The sequence below is a fragment of the Dermacentor silvarum genome, chromosome 4 (genome assembly GCF_013339745.2).
Source record: "Dermacentor silvarum isolate Dsil-2018 chromosome 4, BIME_Dsil_1.4, whole genome shotgun sequence".
NCBI classification, from domain to species: Eukaryota; Metazoa; Arthropoda; class Arachnida; order Ixodida; family Ixodidae; genus Dermacentor; species Dermacentor silvarum.
The window spans coordinates 233,265,985-233,273,540 of record NC_051157.2 but is presented as its reverse complement, the minus strand read 5'-3'; the positions used below and the strand labels follow the sequence as shown (position 1 = coordinate 233,273,540).

At 58.0% G+C, this 7,556-nt stretch overlaps 2 non-coding genes across 2 annotated transcripts; both read left to right on the top strand.

Moving 5' to 3' along the window:
- The first annotated feature begins 2,544 nt into the window (after positions 1-2,544).
- LOC119451228 (small subunit ribosomal RNA) lies at positions 2,545-4,359 on the top strand. Its single transcript, XR_005191753.1, has one exon. It is a non-coding gene; the product is annotated as a small subunit ribosomal RNA (ribosomal RNA).
- A 1,686-nt stretch (positions 4,360-6,045) lies between these two features.
- Positions 6,046-6,198, top strand: LOC119451096 (5.8S ribosomal RNA). The gene has a single exon (XR_005191666.1). It is a non-coding gene; the product is annotated as a 5.8S ribosomal RNA (ribosomal RNA).
- Positions 6,199-7,556: the final 1,358 nt, after the last annotated feature.

Sequence of the window (7,556 nt, the reverse complement as noted above, 5' to 3'; positions counted from 1 at the left end):
AAAAGTCCGAAAGCTCGTCAGCCGGGGCGGCGCGCGCAAGCGACGTTCAGCGCAACTTTTCCGTGGAAATACCGAAAGCGGCTCGCACGTTTGCTTGTATCGGTGAGCTGGGGCACCGTGGTGCACGCGAGAGGTGAAAGACGGCTTGAAAAGAAAAATGAGGAATTTCTTTCGGCGCTAAGCCGCCGGCGGCCACGAGTACGGCCCCATGGAGGTCTGGTACTTATCGTGCTATTATATGAGTTATGCGGGGGCCCCGCCGACATCGTACCACTTTTCAATTTGTGTGCCGGGTTCGTTTTGTGCGATTCACCACTGCGGCGACGTCGGGAATTGCGCCGACGAGTACGCGACCGCTCGCAGAGACAAGTCCGAAAGCTCGTCAGCCGGGGCGGCGCGCGCAAGCGACGTTCAGCGCAACTTTTCCGTGGAAATACCGAAAGCGGCTCGCACGTTTGCCTTGTATCGGTGAGCTGGGGCACCGTGGTGCACGCGAGAGGGGAAACACGGCTTGAAAAGCAAAAATGAGGAATTTCTTTCGGCGCTAACTGCCGCCGGCGGCCACGAGTACGGCCCCATGGAGGTCTGGGTACTTATCGCTGCTATTATATAGAGGTATGCGGCCCCGGCCGACATCGTACCACTTTTCAATTTGTGGTGTCCGGGTGCGTTTTGTGCGATTCACGCACTGCGGCGACGTCGGGAATTGCGCCGACGAGTACGCGACCGCTCGCAGAGACAAAGTCCGAAAGCTCGTCAGCCGGGGCGGCGCGCGCAAGCGACGTTCAGCGCAACTTTTCCGTGGAAATACCGAAAGCGGCTCGCACGTTTGCCTTGTATCGGTGAGCTGGGGCACCGTGGTGCACGCGAGAGGTGGAAACACGGCTTGAAAAGCAAAAATGAGGAATTTCTTTCGGCGCTAACTGCCGCCGGCGGCCACGAGTACGGCCCCATGGAGGTCTGGGTACTTATCGCTGCTATTATATAGAGGTATGCGGCCCCGGCCGACATCGTACCACTTTTCAATTTGTGGTGTCCGGGTGCGTTTTGTGCGATTCACGCACTGCGGCGACGTCGGGAATTGCGCCGACGAGTACGCGACCGCTCGCAGAGACAAAGTCCGAAAGCTCGTCAGCCGGGGCGGCGCGCGCAAGCGACGTTCAGCGCAACTTTTCCGTGGAAATACCGAAAGCGGCTCGCACGTTTGCCTTGTATCGGTGAGCTGGGGCACCGTGGTGCACGCGAGAGGCAGAAACACGGCTTGAAAAGCAAAAATGAGGAATTTCTTTCGGCGCTAACTGCCGCCGGCGGCCACGAGTACGGCCCCATGGAGGTCTGGGTACTTATCGCTGCTATTATATAGAGGTATGCGGCCCCGGCCGACATCGTACCACTTTTCAATTTGTGGTGTCCGGGTGCGTTTTGTGCGATTCACGCACTGCGGCGACGTCGGGAATTGCGCCGACGAGTACGCGACCGCTCGCAGAGACAAAGTCCGAAAGCTCGTCAGCCGGGGCGGCGCGCGCAAGCGACGTTCAGCGCAACTTTTCCGTGGAAATACCGAAAGCGGCTCGCACGTTTGCCTTGAATCGGTGAGCTGGGGCACCGTGGTGCACGCGAGAGGTGGAAATACGCCGACGAGTACGCAAGCCACCGTCCAAAACAACGGTCATGGAGCACAGCACCGTGCGTGGCACAACGTTTGCAGAGAAAGTGCGGCAGCGGAAAGCTCGTTCGCCGTGAAAGTCAGCACAGGATGCGCGGTGGTTCAGGCACGTGAATATTCGCGAAGCCGTACTCGCCGCTGGCGAAACATTGACGATCACGACCCTCTTGCGCGGTGTTGGTTTTCACGACTTCGGCCCTGTGCAGCCGACGTAAACTTTCAAAGTTCGTCAAGGTGCGGCACGATTTCCGCCAAATCCCCGTCGAAAATGCCACGAGTACGGCCCCATGGAGGTCTGGGTACTTATCGCTGCTATTATATGGGGGTTGGAGTGCAGTCGCCCCCCGAGTGCGTGCGACCTGGGTGTCTGATATGCGGCGGGCTCCGTGCCCGTCAAGCGTGTCCCCGGAGCCTCTCCCGTGGATCCCTCGGCAATCGTCTGCAGCCTCATCCGCTTGATGCGTTAGGGGCTGGTTGTCGGACGACGCCGTATCCACGATATCGAGGTGTGTTCCGCATCGTCCTCGGACGAGTCAAATAAGAAAGCGCCGAAGGCGCGGGCGTGACCCGTCGCTTGGCGGCTTTGCCGTCTCGGCTACGTTGCAAGCGCCGATCGGTCCACCAGTGCTGCGGGCTGATGGCAAATCCCGCAAGCCGTGACCGAGTCGACGCAACGAATCTATCGAGAGTGTGCGTGCTTCTTGCCGCGTGGCGATACCCAGCCCTGCGGGGAGGGCGCCGTAGCGAGCTCGAACGCCGTCATCTCGGACTGTGCAAAGAGGTGGGCTTTGCAAAAACGAAGCGTGCTGAGGCGCCTGAAGGTGGCCTCGGCGTCGCAACAACGGCGTCCGGCATGGCTGGACGCGCAGTTGAACGATTACCTGGTTGATCCTGCCAGTAATCATATGCTTGTCTCAAAGATTAAGCCATGCATGTCTAAGTACATGCCGAAATAAGGCGAAACCGCGAATGGCTCATTAAATCAGTTATGGTTCCTTAGATCGTTTCTTCCTACTTGGATAACTGTGGCAATTCTAGAGCTAATACATGCAGTGAGCCTGAAGCCCTTTGGGCGACGGGTGCTTTTATTAGACCAAGATCGATCGGGTTTCGGCCCGTATTGTGTGGTGACTCTGGATAACTTTGTGCTGATCGCATGGCCACGAGCCGGCGACGTTTCTTTCAAGTGTCTGCCTTATCAACTTTCGATGGTAGGTTACTTGCTTACCATGGTTGTTACGGGTAACGGAGAATCAGGGTTCGATTCCGGAGAGGGAGCCTGAGAAACGGCTACCACATCCAAGGAAGGCAGCAGGCGCGCAAATTACCCACTCCCGGCACGGGGAGGTAGTGACGAAAAATAACAATACGGGACTCTTTTGAGGCCCCGTAATTGAAATGAGTACACTCTAAATCCTTTAACGAGGATCAATTGGAGGGCAAGTCTGGTGCCAGCAGCCGCGGTAATTCCAGCTCCAATAGCGTATACTAAAGCTGCTGCGGTTAAAAAGCTCGTAGTTGGATCTCAGTTCCAGACGAGTAGTGCATCTACCCGATGCGACGGCTCGGACTGAACATCATGCCGGTCCTTTCTTGGTGCACTTCATTGTGTGCCTCGAGAAGGCCGGTGCTTTTACTTTGAAAAAATTAGAGTGCTCAACGCAGGCGAGTCGCCTGAATAAACTTGCATGGAATAATAGAACAAGACCTCGTTTCTGTTCTGTTGGTTTTTGGAATACGAGGTAATGATTAAGAGGGACAGACGGGGGCATTCGTATTGCGGCGCTAGAGGTGAAATTCTTGGACCGTCGCAAGACGAACTACTGCGAAAGCATTTGCCAAGAATGTTTTCTTTGATCAAGAACGAAAGTCAGAGGTTCGAAGGCGATCAGATACCGCCCTAGTTCTGACCATAAACGATGCCAACCAGCGATCCGCCTGAGTTACTCAAATGACTCGGCGGGCAGCTTCCGGGAAACCAAAGTATTTGGGTTCCGGGGGAAGTATGGTTGCAAAGCTGAAACTTAAAGGAATTGACGGAAGGGCACCACCAGGAGTGGAGCCTGCGGCTTAATTTGACTCAACACGGGAAAACTTACCCGGCCCGGACACTGGGAGGATTGACAGATTGAGAGCTCTTTCTTGATTCGGTGGATGGTGGTGCATGGCCGTTCTTAGTTGGTGGAGCGATTTGTCTGGTTAATTCCGATAACGAACGAGACTCTAGCCTATTAAATAGGTGCGGGGTTCCCAGCACCTTACAACCTTCTTAGAGGGACAAGCGGCTCCTAGCCGCACGAAACAGAGCAATAACAGGTCTGTGATGCCCTTAGATGTCCGGGGCCGCACGCGCGCTACACTGAAGGAAGCAGCGTGTCTTTATCCCTGTCTGAAAAGACTGGGTAACCCGTGGAACTTCTTTCGTGATTGGGATAGGGGCTTGCAATTGTTCCCCTTGAACGAGGAATTCCCAGTAAGCGCGAGTCATAAGCTCGCGTTGATTACGTCCCTGCCCTTTGTACACACCGCCCGTCGCTACTACCGATTGAATGATTTAGTGAGGTCTTCGGACCGATGTCCGGCGCGGCCTTTCGGTTGCGCCGGTCTGTTGGAAAGATGACCAAACTTGATCATTTAGAGGAAGTAAAAGTCGTAACAAGGTTTCCGTAGGTGAACCTGCGGAAGGATCATTACCGGACTGTGAAGGGTGACGATCGTTTCTGCCCCGTGTGGGTGGAGCGGCTCGCTGCGCCCGACGCTTTCCGCCGCTGTCCCCGCTTGGACGCGGGGACGGCTATACCCGAACATGCGCGGGGACTGCCTGAATTCTGAGGGGCGCCCCGTGCCCAATTTGTTGCGCCCAGCGGGCGGCGGCTGCAACCTTGGACGGTTGGCTTGGCCGCGCCCGTGGGTACAAACGGCGTAACGCACTTTCATGGGTGGGCTTTCAGTCCGCCTCGACGCTCATGCGCGGAATGGGAGTAAGACGACCCGACAAAGCTTTGCCCAGTACGAGAGGAACGGTAGAGGTCGGTCAAGGAACTGGCGGTCGAGAGCTAAAGCTGCCTGCCATCCATCATTCATAGTTGGAACTGCGGTGCAAGCGCTCTCCCGTCCTCCGCGGCAAACGCCGCCGAGTCTGAAAAGGCTGGCGGCTGCCGGTCGCTTCCTGCGGCGAGTATGGAGTAACGACCCGACTATGTTGCTGCCCAAGTACTGAAGGAACGGCGCGGCATTCGGTCGGTCATGGAACTGGCGGTACGAGGGTGTGGCTGCCAAGTACAATAGGAACCGTGGCCCATAACGCCCTCCCGTCCTCCGCGGCAAGTGCCACCGAGCCCGACAGGGCCGGAGGCTGCCGGTCGGCTCCTGCTCGTGACGCGCGAGATGTCGAGATCGCGGTTGAATGCGACGACGTTGGCAGGCTATTCGCCCGCCGCCGAGGGAAAGGCGGCGCTGCTGCGAAGTACGAGAGGAAACGCGGCTTTGCTACGTCGGACGCGTTCCGCGGTTAACGGACTTGTGCGCTTTGGGAAGGCGCCGCACGTCGAAAGAGGATTTACGGACAGACGAGGGACTGAAGTCTCGAAACTTGAACGCACTTGCGGCCAGGCTCTTGCTGGCTTCGTCTTCCGCCTCGAGTAGAATTGTTGCGGCTCCGGCGCCGAAAGCTGTCCCTGGCACTGGCCGAGTGGTTTTGGAGAGCCGCGCGAGTACGCGCGCCGGGCTCTTGTCCGTCGTCTCAAGTAGACTGTCGGATCAGCAGCGGGTGTGCTGCGGCAATCCGCCGATGCGAAAGCGTGTTTGTGTGTTAGGGACATTGTGGTCAATTTGAGTACCCTTCTGATGACTAAAAGCGAGACACGTCGATGGGGGCGAGACCCCACCCGTGGCCGTGTCGCCGTGAAAGACTCCACAGCTGCTCGTGCCCCCTCATGGCCTTGCGGCTTTTTTCCAATTTTCGTGGAGCAATGTGAACGTGCACACGTAGCACACGGGTCCGGTGGGTGGTTGGCAGGGAAAACCGGCTTCGAGTGCTCGCAAAAAAGAAAAAGACGTGGTAAGGGGAGCCACGCCCCCGCGGGTGTGTAGCCGTGAGCGGCTCCACTGCATCTTGGTCCTACATCTGATCCTGGTGCATACAGAGTGGAGGCTTACGTGCACACAAAGGCTCGCGGGGTTTAGCTGGAAACGCAACACGCAAGTAGCAGGGTGTGGTGCGCCTATATGCTACCAGCTGTCTGAGACGCGGCTGTCGAAAGAGCGCGCAGACTCGAGGAGCGCGCGCAGAAAGGTGCCCTTCGAAACCACACACAGGGAGACGCCACGTGCCTAAAACCCTGGTTGTACTGTACGGAATTGAACAAACTACTTTTCACGACTCTAAGCGGTGGATCACTCGGTTCTCGGGTCGATGAAGAACGCAGCCAGCTGCGAGACTTGGTGTGAATTGCAGGACACACTGAGCACTGATTCTTTGAACGCACATTGCGGCCTTGGGTCTTCCCTTGGCTTCGTCTGTCTGAGGGTCGGATCACATATCAAGAGAGCCTTCGGCGCACAAGGGAACGTGCGTCCGTCGACTCGTTTTGACCGCGTCGGCATCACGGACAGTACGTTGAGTGCTGAAGCCACGCGCCAGCGGCCTCACGTGAGGGAGACGGTGGCGAACTGAACTGTTGTGCCAAAACTTCGCAGAGACGGAAACGAGGCATTGTACTACTGCAGCGCGGCTAGTGCGCGCCTCCGAAGAGACCGCCGCAGGATGGAGTCGGACACCTGCAGGGAAAGTGCGGTCTGAATCGCGAGGCGCAAACGTCTGTTGCGACAGCAGTAGCGCGCACGTTTGCGAGAGAGTCGGAAGCTTGCGTGCACGGACAAACGCGGGAAGCAAATGCCGGCCGATTCCCGCGCCGTGCGCTAAGCGAGCGTGATCGCACGTTGCGTTGTTTGCCTTCGGAGTACGTCGAGCTCTTGCAAAAAGGTCACTCGTCCGCGTCACCGCACGGGTGCAGGCGCCCTAGTCTGGGTTTCGTCGCAGGAATAGGAATCGGAAAAAATTCTTGCGCGGAACGGGGAGGACAAGGGTGCGCCCCGAAGCGGTAGTGATGCGGTTACGCGAGTGCGCCGTCTGCGAGCGCGAAGAAAACTGCACGACGGAATAGTCGCCGCGAAGCGGAAAATGTCTCCTTCGAAAGCGTGGGTTTGCCCGTTGGCGGGGCTGAAGCGTTCCGTCGTAGTCCGCCGTCGGTCCAAGTGCTTCGCAGTCTCTGCCCCGAAAAGACTGGGCCACTCCAGTTGGGGCAGGGGCGACGCCACACGAGACGATGCCCTCTGCCAGGCTACGAGTCCGTCCTGCGGCGCCCGCTGAAGCGGCGCGCTGCGTGGGCGGCATGCCTCGGCGGTGTTTTGGGCTGCAGACACGGTCGTTTGCCACGCAACTGCTCGTGCGCCGCACGCGCGCAGGCGGTTTGTAAACCGCCTGCCAGCCTCGTCTATAAGTAGCTCCGTGTTGGGCGAAGGACGTGGTAGGGCGTCGCACTCGGTTCGCGCTGGGCTTTCGAACGTGTCGAGTCCTTTCCAGCACGCTGGAATGGGCGAAAGCGATGTATCCGTTTGTCGACCTCAGATCAGGCGAGACAACCCGCTGAATTTAAGCATATCACTAAGCGGAGGAAAAGAAACCAACAGGGATTCCCCGAGTAGCTGCGAGCGAAACGGGACCGAGCCCAGCACCGAATCCCCCGTCCTTGCAGGCGGTCGGGAAATGTGGTGTATGGGAGGCGACGTTCTCGGGTGTTTGCGACGGTGCAAGTCCCCCTGACAGGGGCTTGTCCCAGAGTGGGTGCCAGGCCCGTCTCCGCCGTTGCGCGCCCGGGATGGAGCCTCC